The 13,836-nt window shown below is 40.7% G+C and overlaps 1 protein-coding gene and 1 long non-coding RNA gene across 3 annotated transcripts in view; one reads left to right on the top strand and one right to left on the bottom strand.

Annotated features, from left to right (window-relative positions):
• Positions 1–1,661, bottom strand: part of LOC111566279 (cadherin-18) — a 225,613-nt gene extending 223,952 nt beyond the window's left edge. The window contains exon 1 of one of the 2 annotated variants that reach the window (XM_055007187.1): positions 1,518–1,661. The gene's annotated coding sequence lies outside the window, so the exon portion shown is untranslated. Of the gene's footprint in view, positions 1–1,512 lie in introns of both variants that reach the window. The other variant, XM_055007186.1, reaches the window with a different exon arrangement.
• LOC118471348 (uncharacterized) overlaps positions 1–7,444 on the top strand; it is a 97,968-nt gene extending 90,524 nt beyond the window's left edge. Inside the window, exons 2-3 of the long non-coding RNA XR_008600410.1 lie at positions 6,854–6,935; positions 7,260–7,444. This is a non-coding gene — a long non-coding RNA (uncharacterized LOC118471348). The remainder of the gene's footprint in view (positions 1–6,853; positions 6,936–7,259) is intronic.
• The last annotated feature ends 6,392 nt before the right edge of the window (positions 7,445–13,836 follow it).

Genomic DNA, 13,836 nt, shown 5'->3' with positions numbered 1-13,836 from the left:
TCACTGTTTGAGTTCTATTTTTCTCATCCCACTCAATTCCAGAAGCTCAACAGTATCCCACTCTGAACCAGCCTCTCTGAAATCCAGCTGTGTTGACAATCTTGCGTCAGACGTCGGCTTCAGTGCACCTCGATACTTTCGCATGTTGGAGCGCATCAGCAGCCACTCTCACTGAGATGTTACATGTTCTTTGTCTCTTCATTTTTTTAATTTAGTTTTTCTCTCTCTCTCTCTGTCTGGCAGCAGCTTGTTCTACACCCGCTGCATTATAAAACAGAGAGCCGACATGAAATCAACTCAAAGCTATGCCACAGCTTATCAAATCAATTTACCACCCTCGGGCCGGGGTTGCAAATCAACCTCTGGCCACGTATTTGCTGTGATAGAAACAGGGAAAACATGCACAGAAACTCCTTTTATGCCATACAGCAGCAGTCAGATTTTGCATTTAATCATCACACAGTCTCAAAAGTGAAAACTCCAGACGCTAAACACACAGCTAGCTGATCAAAAGCCATAAACCCTACCCAGACGTGGCCATTAACTGTCATATATAGAATAGTGGGGGCATCAGCCTGTTACTATGCTACTGCCTCCAGTTTCCTTTGAGCTCCACCATCAGTCCAGTCATTGAACTCACATGACAAGCTCCACTGTTTGTCTGCAGGATGGGGTGAAAGGTGAATGTGCATCGGGGGGATTTTAGCAACTCATACAGGGGGCTTTAACCCTCCTGTTATCTTCATTTATGGGCATCAAAAAATATAATTTCCCTGTCTGAAAAAAATCCAAAAATTCAGCAAAAAAATTCCCCAAATTTCTGAAAATTTGCAAAACCTTCAGAAAGAAAATTCCAATAATTCCTTAAAAGTTTCCCTTAAAAATTTTATTTAAAAAAATTAATTAATTAATTAATTAATTAAAAAAATCCCCCAAATTTGGCCAGAAAATTCTTGTAAATATTTTCAAAAAAATCTTCCAAAAAATCCTAAAAATATCTAAAGTGATTGCATATAAATCAGTAAAACTTCTGATATTTTCTTTAATAACATTCACAAAAAAATCAACCGAAATCCAGTGAATTTCGCTGGATTTTGGTTGATTTTTTTGCGAATGTTATTAAAGAAACATTTTTTTTAACCTTTCTCTTTTTCTACCAAAAAATGTTCAGAAATTTCCCAAAAATGTTGAAAATGTTGACACCAGAAGTTTCACTGTGAAAATACATTTTTTTCCCACATTTTCAAACTTTAAAATGAATCAATTTGACCCGCAGGATGACAGGAGGGTTAAACGTTATTGCACGCAACAACCAATTTGCAATCCACCAGATATTATTTCTCTAAACTTTGCTGAGCTGCCATAGCAACCAAAGTCTTTGCTCCAGAAAAATCATCTATTTGCAAAAAAAAAAAAAGGTAAATTATGCAACAAAGTTAGGAAGCGAATCACCCACAAGTCTTTTCAAATCATGCATGCATGCAAACTCTGAATCTTGAAAGTAGCACTCACCTTACCTGTGCAGCTTCACCTCCAGATATGCCACATAGAGAGAGAGCTTCAGGTCATGGACGCTGGTGGTGCTGGAGTAGAAGCAGCCAAAGCAGTAAGAGGAAGGAGAGGAGAGGAGAAGGAGGGGGGGAGTGGAATAAAAAAAAAAAAAGAAAAAGGGAAGAAGAGGAGGAGGAGGAGGAAGGCGCAAATGCTGAATTATGGATGTGCAGAGGAGCGGGAGTGGGGGTGAGAGGGATTCCTCTGCTGCTCTCACTCCCCAGATCGCAGAGCGTGAATCATCTTCTGCATGGATCAAATGGCACAGTCCACTGAAGGGCTGGGTCGGCACAGCGAACAGAACAGAGGGTATCTGCCGAGGCTGGGATGGGATGTAATGGTGGGGGAGGAGGGGAGACGGAGGAGGAGAGGGGGGAGAGAGTTATGCTTTATGAGAAGCAGCAGCAGCAGCAGCAGCATCAGCATCAGCAGCAGAGGAGTGTCACAGTTAGTGTGAGGAACCGCAGCTGCTAAACAGTTTCTCAAGAGTCGAGTCCGTCTAATCAGTCCCTACTCTGTCTGCTTTGTTCAATCAGGTGATCAATTCCCAGGGATTCTTCATGGCGACTCCTTGTCCCTGTTTCTGCGGCGATGCGTCCTCCCCATCATCCGGACAATTTGCTCTGACACAATTTCATTCATTCCTTTTGCATAATATTCTAATGCAAAATCTTGGCTGTGAGTTTTTGCATCACATGGCACTTTCTGAATCCTCCCTTTAGCCACAGCTGCCCTGGATCTAACCAATTATTTCTTATCTTGGCTATGTAAGGCGAGCTTTAAAGCCCTTTTCTCTCTCTCTCTCTATTTTTTCTTTCAATTTGTCAATGCTTTCTTGCCGTTGCCCATCTTCTTATCTGACTCAACCCAGTATTCACCCAGTCGTGTTGTTTTTGGCGTCCTTCAGAGGCTAGATCTTAGGGTCACATCACTATTTGCAATTAGAAATTTGCAGTAAGCTCTATCTGAAGCAACTTGTGTGTTCGGTGAATTTTAAACCTCAAGTTTCTGCCCGACCAATAATATCAGTTTCTGCAGAGGCTTTCATTTCTAACGTCAGTAAAAGAAGGAGGCATTTACATATAGACCTGTTTTATCTTGAAGCAAATTCACCACATGACATCTCCACAAGCCCCAACCACACACGCTGCTATCGCTAACCCTGACAGCACTCTTCAGGGTTTTAAAACCATGTAAGGGGTTCGTTTACACATTTGAATTGTTTATTCGCTGTCAGCTTGCTGAGCGATTGCAACTTATGAAGTGACCTACATGGGCAGATGTGAGGAAAAAAGACCCAAAACACTAAAAAAAGAGCCACAAAACAGGGTTGTGTGGTTAAAAAAAGGAATGATGGCAGCTGCAGGGTGGTCTGACACTTCACTAATACATGTATGAATAATAGAGTTTCTCTTTAAGAGCTCTGCGGTACGGTGTGTGCTCATGATGCATGACTGAGCAGTCAGTGGAACATGTTTCTACATGTGCTTCAAAGCATTATAGGTATCATGTATGTGTAAATAACATGTAAACATGAAACTCACACTGTGGCCTCATGTGTACATTTAAAATGTCCAGTATGTTACAAAATGCCAAGCATAATAGAAAGATTGTTTTTGTGTATCTAGCTACATAATTCAGTCCAACATGCTCCTTGTTAGCACTGATTTGATCCCATCCTGTGTGAAACATCTGCCTCTGTAGTTGCTAAATGTTGCACAAATGTTTCCCCATTGACTTATTTGTTCCTTTCAGTATCTCCCTTGTTATAACGCTGCTTTTCTTGGCTTGAAATGCTGTTAAGATTTATTTCATGTAAATGTCAAGCAAATTTTAGGGAACGTTTTGAAATGTAGCCCAAAAAAAAAAAGCAAATAAGCTGCGTAGTTGCATAGTGTCAGTAGAAAGTGGGGATATGGGTTACACTATGCATGACTGTAATAAACAGAGTTAAAGGAGCCACAAACAAAACCAGAGTTTAGTTTCAAAATGCAAAGTTTATGTTTTTAAATTTAGGGTGTACTACAGCAGCCCTCACAAAGTATGTACTGTTTTATGCAGTATTTTTACGACTGGGAAAACTACTTTGTCATAATTTTGCACCATAAGACCTTAATCATGAAAATTTGTTGACTGTAGATAGGTAGGTAGATGTGTAGGTGGGTAGATAGATAGGCAGGTAGATGCGTAGATAGCTAGGTACATAGGTAGATACAGTATGTAGGTATGTAGGTAGATATGTAGGCAGGTACGTAGATACGTAGGTAGATACGTAGAAAGGGAGGTAGACAGATACTATATTCATCCTCTTGGGTAAGTTTAGGTATCTAGTAGCTCACACATATTACATGTAAGAAAAATAAGGTACAAATGGTGCTGGTGGCAGAAGAAGTTAAGTTGATGGTAGAATAAAAAAGTATAAATACTGGTCTTCAGCTCAGCCAGAATGTGATCTCTAACTCTGTACTTACACCACTGCAATGCAAAGAGGTCCCCCTTTGTATTCACTATTCTTCTCACAGCATCATGTCATGTAAACAAAAAGTAAAACAACTTCAAAAAAAAAAAAACTCTCAGAGCTACATGGACTTGCTACCACTCATGCACCAACTTTTGCATTTTGTTACAGTTTGTGGGTCAGAATAACCAGAAAAGCAAACTTTTGCCCATTTACAAGAGATTTGTAGTTTTCAGTTAGGCAGGTTGTAAATATTCTTTCATATCACATCATATTTTATGCTACTTGATGACAGAAACTACTGAAGAGACAGCAACAGATGGTCAGTCATGGGATTTAAATGCTTCCTTTGTCAAAACTTATTCAGAAAACACAGTTTCGTCTCCCATTATTCACAATAACTTTCTTTCAAAGAGGACAAAAATCACCTCAAGCAAGTGAGAAAACTATTTTTTTATGCAATTTTGAGATTCTCCAAAATTCACATAAAAATACAAAAGTATGGCTAATATGTTGTACATTGTAAAACCCAAACTTTCTAAACAATGGAAGAATAGGGTTGATCATTCTCCGTTTGGTCATCATTATGAGGCTTACCCTTTCACACTAAAACATATTTGTTCCTGCTTTAATTTGACCGGCTTGCTAATGACACAGAAGATTGTAGTCGCACTGATTTCCATTTTTTTCTCTTCAGTCAGTCTAGAAATAGTCATAGCTGTTAAACTTTTTCTCTCTCAAAACCCTAATTAGATTTCCATTAAAACCTCTTCAAACATCATCTGATCATCTGCCTGTCTGGATCTACAATCTTGAAAACTGCGAGTTGAAGCTCTTTTAAAAACTGATTCAGATTTCAAAGTCCTTCAGACGAATTCTCTCTTGTTTAGCAGCATCTACTGCAGACTTCATCAAAACAAACCCGAAGATATAAATGGATTTGTGCTGCACATCCCAGACTAAAGGCCACGTGGTTCTGCAACATGAAGCCTCTCTGTCTTCTACCATTTCAGCGTTAGCTACATTACACAGCATTACCATACAGCTCCACCGCCTTACACTTACAGTAGAATAAAATCAGCCGGTTTAAGCGATCATTTCCTGCCTTTGGTTGAATCCTTCTACAAACTCAGGCTGTAGCGGTGCAGTGGGAGGGCTGCAGCTCTGAGAGCACAATATTTTACGGATGATGGACAAGTGATCGCAGGGAAGTGCAGTGCAAGGACACCCTGCAATAAGAAAACATTGGAGATGGAAAGAGAAAAGCCTGATGTTGTGACCACTCCAATTCTGTTTCAGAGTCTCTGCATTGCTAAAGATGGTGCTTCACTGTCTGTCATCTATACCATTGAAATCATTGAGTTTATAGTCTCGCTTTGACAGCCGATTTTGTTGTACATAATCATCTGGCTGCACCTCATTATCATTCTGCTATAGCGCCTCTTTGTGTTTCTTTGGGAGCCAGGGATGCTTTGACTGTGTCTTTGCAGAATAGTAAAATAGGGGAATTTGAGGAAAAAGTTTCAGAGATGAAAACGTTATCATTGCAACTGCTAATTTCCCACATATTGATTTCAGAATAAGACTTTTATCAATAAAAGAGACAAATATATTAGATTTGGTGACCAACAGGGGAAGCTTGCCTAAACTTTTGCTCCACAGGAGCTCACTGGCCTCATTAAAACCAAACATGTGGGTGTTGCATATCAAACCGATATGGCAGAAGTTTGTGTAAAGTTAGTCAAGTCAGTATCACTGGCATATGAAGCTGCCAGAGTGAAAACGTATCAAATCGACTATTCCCAAGATTTTCATGTCAGAAAACGGATCAATATTTGGCATCAGAATCCTGAAAGGTGGTTTCTGGGATATTCTGAATTGAGATGGAAATTCTTGTGCCAGATATTACTCAGAAAAAAAAAACAAAATGATATATATGATGGTTATTACCAGTTGGCACTCATGTTGAAATCTGGAAACCAGTAGCTGGTAGCTGTCATGATTTACTCTACATGTGGTGATCTGAGAAGAAGCTAACACCAAAATCAAATTAGTTCCAATCAAATTTATTTGTATAGTACATTTAAAAACAACCTGAGTTCGCCAAAGTTCCCCAAATCGAGTAAAATCGCACCAGATATTAAAATAAGACAAAACAGGATAATGAGCTTTTAGACCAATGTTTTCACATAAAATGAATCAAAAATGCTAGAAAACAAATTAGGACCACAGAGAACTACCAAAATCCATTGAAAACATGTACATCTTCAAAAATGTCAATGGAGGAGGAAGAGGAAGGTTTGATCTTCCCTGACCCACCTGCCTCGATCACAGAACAGTTAACAGAAGCTATTCTGTGGATGCTGACCTATAATTAGCTTAAAAAACAAATAAAAGAACCTCTTATAGTCTCGTCACTGATGGTGGAGAAGGTTTTACTGTGATGTTTAAGACCCTAACTTACCATTTTTTTTAGTGTTAAGGTTGTTGTTGGGGCAATTTTGAAAATGGTGACATGAATAAAGTGGAAGGGGTTTAAAAAATTGCCTAAAATAAACAGGAAATGGCAGGTTTATACCCACAGTCAATAATTGGCGAGTCAGACTAGTGGTGTTGTTTGGTTGAAAAGTAAAAATTACTAATATTAATATTCAATTAGACTTAATGTGGGCTGCACAGTGACTTGGTGGTTAGCAATTTTGCCTTGCAGCCAGAAGATCCCTGGTTCGTGTCCTGGGATAGACTCCAGAACCCCTAATGAGGATTAAGTGGTGTATAGATAATGGATGGACATATGTTTTGCCATGTATTATACTTTTTTGTGTTCTTTCTGTGTGCCTGCAGGCTTCCCATCATGGTAGGAGGAATGGGTTGGACTATGTGAAACAGCTCCTGGGTGTTATTTGTGGTGAAAGAAAGCAACTGTGTAAGTCGCACACTGGAAGCTGTAAATCTGTTTTCTGTTATTTACAATGAGCGGCCAGCGATTGAGCTGATTGCAGTTTGCCAGATAGCGGGAAACGTGCGCCGATTGAATACCAATAAGTGGAATCTCCGCATCCTCGCGTCTGTTCCTCGTCGAAGCCGCTGATGCAAACTGTTCCGTCGTCTCCTCGATCTATACGATCAACTGTGATGTCTTTTCAAGTGTATATCATTACATCGACGGCGCCGTGGAGCATTTGTCTCCCTCTGAGCGCGCCCTCGGCTCTGTGATTGAGCTTTACACCTGTGTTTTCATCCCTGTTAGGTTTCTGCCTTGTTCAACCGATCCCCGGCTTCTCCCCGTTGCTACCCTGCTGCAGCTCCTGTCAATGTCAGGCTGTCAGGAGGAGGTAGGAATCGGCCGACGGGCTCCTCTCGGCTCGCCCGGCCCAGCCATGCGTCTGCCATCATTCTGGCTGTTGCGGCAGCTGATTGGTGCTCCTGTGTCGGGCCCTGCTGTAGGTGAGTGATCAGCTGTTCTCTGGGATACACAAGTCTGCCGTTGATCAATTGCCCCATTAATCCGGCAGCAGAATGGATAATGCACAGCTGCAGGGGCAGACAACACCAGCACAGAGGCACATGCTCCCTTGTAAAACAACCCCTGAGGTTGTTTTAGGTGAAAAAAAAACCTGGATGATGTCGTCTCCGCTTATTTGCATAATGTGGTACCTATTTTCGAGCTGAAGGAAACTCACTCGCTCTAATAATGCACTGGCTTATAATTCGGTATTGAGGTTGATGGAACAATCATTCAGTCCATCTGGGAAATGACCAACTTGGAACCAAATTAATTTCCCCAAAGGTTTTTTGGAAAATGTCAAAACAAAGCCCCGCAATTACTGACAGACACATCGGTTATTTTGTCTGCGTAAACAGCGGAGACATAGGAGGTATTTGATACAAATTCAGCCTGCAAGTGATTTTTTGGTAACTGTAGCACTGTGTTCAGGCGCTTATTTAACAGTGGTAGGATGTCTCTTGGCTTGGAAACCTGTAGCTTTGCGGCATGTTTGGTGTCGCAGTTCACACACAGTATTTACCATGCACTGTCTTGGTTTTTCACTTTCAAATCTGCCGCTTTTTTTCTTTGCTCAAAAGTCCTAATTAATTGCAAAACCAAGACCAGACTCATCCGCTTCATTTTGCACTTCTAGGTGACATCAAATCCAGGCAGCTGACTGCCTATAGTCGGTGTACTGATGCTCATTTCACAATATCTGTCACCTTGTTTCTTTTCTATAAGTCTCTATGTGTGATCCTGTAAAAGAAGACTACATGGCCCTGATGAACTTATGTAAAGTCTCCTTTTATTCTCATTTTCATAGACGTCTCAACCACAGAAATGCTGAAATGAAGCAAACAAAGCTTCATTTTTCTGCGTAGGCGGCTTTGATTTTCAATTACACTCTCCAAGTAGTCCTGATATAAAAAAATAGACTTACTGGAAATCCCTTTCAACCTTTAACCTTTTATTTTTGATTGAAATAAAACAGTCTGTAAAGTACAACAATAAAGAGATCAATGAGCGGCTCTCTTTCCAGCGTTTTAATGAGCAGTTAATTCTCCCATCTTCCCACTTTTAGCATCGATTTAAAACCGTATAATCATGTGATACTATATTATGCTGATAACTTGTTTTGAAATGATTTTTCACTCGTCTCCTCATAACGAAATAAAGACGTCGTGCCTGAAAGTGACGGCTGAACTGTCAATACGGGTTACGAACTGGCTGACCTTTGCTTTGAGAAAGCTGAGATGCCAACAAACTTTTCAATAACTTTTCGGTAATACTACTTTGCAAACACCAACACACTGTAACTGCAATCACTGTGCTAGAGTTGGTGGATTTTTTTATTGATTCAACTATTTGTGCAGTTGACATGCACTTGATGTGTTTTATGCCTTTATATTGTCGCTTTAGATTGGGTAGACGGGGACCTGAACAAAAATTTACTTCTGAACCTGAAAATCCACTGGTGGGTTGAAAAGGTATATTTTCTTTTTTCTAAATCAGCAAAATTGCACCATTTATTAGAGAGAAACTGTAAAAACAGAAGTAATTGTCAGATTTTTATAGACCTGGTCTGTAACATGTAGTTTGATCTGGAAAATTAACCAAAACTAAGCTTAAAATTGTGATATTTCATCAAACTCTCATTATTCTACATGTCTTATTTACAAAAATTTCAAAGGACCTCTGTCTATTTTGTGAAAAATAACATTTATTTGTGACATTTTCCTGCTAGACGTGAAGTTTGTGAAAAAGTAAAGCGTTTGCATGAACAAGAACCTTTAAGAAACAACAACAAAAAAACTCTTTGTGAAGCCGTTAGTGACTCAGCTGTGACCAACAGTCATGTTACAAAAATGTATAACCTGAACTGCAGGCTGTGTTTCAGCAGAGCACATAGAAGACAATCATGGAGACAAATTAAAAATGGAGATAGTTAACTATCCATAGTATGTAGAGCCTTCATTTGTTCCAAGTATTGGTCACCCTTTGTGGGCACATGGTAAACTGCTGTACATGTTTGAGTTATTTGTTGTTTTTTTCAACTTTTGTTAGATAAATATTCAAAGAAATGCGGAGAAGCCATTTCTGAGTTCTCTCTACTTCTAGCCAGGGCTGTGCTGTTTCCATAGAGGTGCAGGACTTTATACTGCAGTGAAAAGGCTCTGTGGTGCAATGGATAGTGCATTGGACTTCTATTCAAGCACTTGACATGCGAGTCAAAGGTTGTGGGTTAAAGTCTCACTAGAGTTGCATTTTTGCTGTGACTGTGGCTCAGTTGGTGGAGTGGGTGCAAATGTAAAGTCAGAGGTTCAATACCAGCTTCATTCTGTGCTGTACCGTACAAGCTGCAGATTTTTCTGCATTCGCAATTGCAATTTCTCCAGATTTGCACATTCTAGTTATTGCATTATGAGTATTTTGTACATTTAAAAATACTGTGTGAAATCCATTTTTGTACTGATGGACAAATCTGTGCAATTAATACTTCTCTATCATAAAGTAATCTATGCAATAAAGCTGATATGTGAAACATTTCCACACAAAGACGAATTTGGAGAATCTGAAAATCTGCTTTTATTTAGTTTTTCTCCTGATATTTTGTAAATGTCTGCACGATTCGATGTGGCATGTGGAGATCTGATGCATCGTAAAACTTTCGTCAAACGTCTAAATTAGCCTTCTTTGAACTAAAACGAGGACAGCTTTAGCAGCTTATTTCTTGCCTCAAATGCTTTCAGAAACAGTTTTCGCTGAACTGTTTTCGTAATAAAAGAGAAAGCTTGCAACTGAGTGACCCGCCCACCAAATGGGCGATTTTCTGATGCAGCGTGTTTACTTGCGAGAAAAACGGATCCTGTGGACACGTAGCATCATACACGTGTACGTTATGTTTGAATTCTGAATCGCGTGACCTAAATATGTAGCGGTTGGTGGGAATTGATGGGACTCCCCCACAATTTAATCAATTCTTCCTTGTATCATTTCTGCTGGATAAGTCCCAATAAGTCCACAGTGGTGGATTTGTAGTAGGATCACAATCATGTGATCGTCAGCAGGCAGCTGATGTAGCATTCACTTGTTGTCATAGTTACAGTGACGCTGTGCCGCTATCTCACAATGATACAGAAATCTTTAACAAATCCGTGGATCCAGACTATAAGCCACATCACTGCCAAAATCTAACCACTTGGTCCTTGTGTCATTTCTGAGCTTTCCTGAGAATTTCATCCAAATGTGTTCGTCCATTTTTGAGTAATGTTGCACAAATGTATGCCGATTGTCACATAACTCTGCTGTTCCTTGGCAGAGTAACAGCATTACATAAAATTTACATTACATGGTCTTCTTGGTGGAAAACAGTTGATTCCATTTAAAAGTTTAGATCCATCATCATACGACTAGTTTGTATTTCACCACGTTTAACTTTCTGTTACAAAACTATTGATTGTGTGAAAGCAGTTAGTTTGAAGTGAGGCTGGCATAAGATCAGGAATTCATTTATTCATCAGGCACTCATGCGCAAAACAATGCAAACTGCCAAAGGTCAAAAAAATTATACTTTATATTAATTCTAAAATGATAGTAGCTGTTTGTTTTTTTTAGGAATTTTCACAGACTGTTTGTAAAGAGTGTATCATGGCGTTAAGTGCAGTCACACCTGCCTGAGACCTGCTGGTAGCACAGTGAGATTAGAAAATCATCCAGTGTGCAGAGATTAGTTGCAGCTGGAGGCAGTTTGATGTCTAATATTCATTACAGTGACTCCAACACTTCTTGACACCATTTATTGTTTAGAGTTGTTCTTAAAATTCACCTTAGAAGCAACAACTATGCCCAGAAACTTAAAGTGAGCAACTCTATTTCTGTATATGCGTTACCTGGGAAGTCAAGTTTTTATTCACAGCAAAGTCATATTTTATTTCCAGATATGTTAACATCCAAATGGGTAAAATCTGCAGCAGCCATAATGATATATTTCATTGTATTGTCAAAAGAAAAGAAAAACTGACGTCCTCATAGGATTACAAATAAACAGAAGACTTGAGTAAAGCGTCTTCCTCAGTTGGTATATTGACTTTTTGCCTTAATGTCTGTTTCTCACCGGGTTTCAAACACGTATTTTGGTGCCTCAGCACTCTGAAAATAAGTACTGCAACTCAGCATTTATTTCTCTTGCAGAAGCGCTATTTGGAAATAATTTTGTTTTCATTTTATTTCTGTTTTTGACCCTTCGTCTTGTTCCTAGAGGCTTTATCTGATTCAAAATACCAATAATACATGCTACATAGTTTGTAGATGCCATAAGTGTGCTATTTGGTTGTTAGTTTACAAGAAATTCATATTTTCTCGGTAATGCAGACGCACAAACTCACCAAAAAACCTTGATGCAAGTTGAAAAATTGCTTATTTTTTCTTCGGTTTGAGGTTTTCTCAGCTCTATTTTGATGAAGAGAGAATAAAAAGGATTGAAGGACTTGGATTGCAATCAGATGCATTCATTCAACACAGTGCGCACAGCAGGACAATCTGAGGAAAAATATGAGGAGTGTTTGATTATTATCCTGCCGCCATGATGTTATTTTAAGGCTGTGGTAATGCCATGAGTTGTGCGGGGATATTCACCCTGATGGAGTCTAGACAGCGGTGATCCCCAAAGCTCTGGATGGACGTGATGTGGAGCTCAGTGGTGTAGATTCAGGAAGTGGAGGTGAACTGGGTGGAGGGGTTACATCAGTTGAAATGACAGCTGACAGCAGCAGAGAAAGGAGCAGTTGTAAAATTATTTGACAGCAGCACAATCATCTTTAACCTGAGCCTGAGTCTGGAGAGGGTTCCTCTGTTATGGAAGACTTCCTGCCTGGTTCCTGTCTCTAAGACCAGGAACCCCAGGGAGCCTAACCACTTCAGACCTGTGGCCCTCACTTCTCACCTGATGAAGACCATGGAGAGGATCGTCCTCAAGAACCTCCGTCCCCAGGTGAGCCAGTATCTGGATCCACTGCAGTTCGCCTACCAACCGAACATTGGAGTGGATGATGCAGTGGTCTACCTGCTGCACAGATCACTGACTCACCTGGAGAAACCCAGCAGCACTGTGAGGGTCATGTTCTTTGACTTCTCCAGTGCTTTCAACACCATCCAGCCTTCTCTGCTTAGGGTGAAGCTTGAAGGAGCAGGAGTAGACTGTCACCTGGCTGCTTGGACCATTGACTACCTCACCAACAGACCACAGTACGTGAGGCTTCAGGACTGTGTGTCTGATGTGGTAGTCAGCAGCATGGGGGCCCCACAGGGGACAGTGCTCTCCCCCTTTCTCTTCACCCTGTACACATCGGACTTCCACTACAACTCTGGGAGCTGTCACCTCCAGAAGTTCTCCGATGATACAGCCATTGTTGGGTGCGTATCTGAAGGGGACGAGCGGGAGTACAGGATGGTCATCTCTGACTTTGTGGACTGGTGTGAGCGAAACCATCTGCAGCTCAACGCCAGTAAGACGAAGGAGATGATCGTGGACTTCCGCAGGAGGAGGACACCCCGGACTGCACCGGTGAACATCCAGGGTTTGGACATTGACATGGTGGACACATACAAATACCTGGGTGTTCACCTCAATAATAAACTGGACTGGACACACAATACAGAGGTCCTGTACAAGAAGGGCCAAAGTCGTCTCCACCTGCTGAGGAGACTGAGGTCCTTTGGAGTGTGCAGGACTCTGCTTAGGACATTCTACGACTCTGTGGTAGCGTCTGCTATCTTCTATGCAGTGGTCTGCTGGGGAGCAGGGAGCACTGAAAGGGACAGAAAGAGACTAAACAGACTGGTCAGGAGGGCTGGTTCTGTCCTGGACTGTTCCCTGGACTCCATAGAGGAGGTGGGTGAGAGGAGGATGTTGGCAAAGCTCACATCCATCATGGACAATCCCTCTCACCCACTGCATGACACTGTGGGGGCTTTAAGCAGCTCCTTCAGCAGCAGACTGAGACATCCACCCTGCAAGAAAGAGCGCTATCACAGGTCCTTCATCCCATCTGCTATAAGACTTTACAACATCAGCATCACTGGCTGATGTTAACATAAACTGGACTATATCATTACCACCCCAAACCATAACATTTGCACAGACATTCTTGCACTGCACATCTTTGCACTTTTAAACTTTATTTTTATTTTTTCTGTTAAAAATTTTGCCACCCTTGTATATATTGTAAATAAAACTGCTGTAACAATGTAAATTTCCCCTGGAGTGGGGAGAAATAAAGAACTTTATCTCTTTATCTCTTTATCAATCAGAGTCTCACAGGCAGCGTCGTCTTCCTAA

This window comes from Amphiprion ocellaris, chromosome 22 (assembly GCF_022539595.1).
Source record: "Amphiprion ocellaris isolate individual 3 ecotype Okinawa chromosome 22, ASM2253959v1, whole genome shotgun sequence".
Taxonomy (NCBI): Eukaryota; Metazoa; Chordata; class Actinopteri; family Pomacentridae; genus Amphiprion; species Amphiprion ocellaris.
The sequence above is the reverse complement of the archived record's forward strand: the minus strand, read 5'-3'. Positions and strand labels throughout refer to the sequence as shown.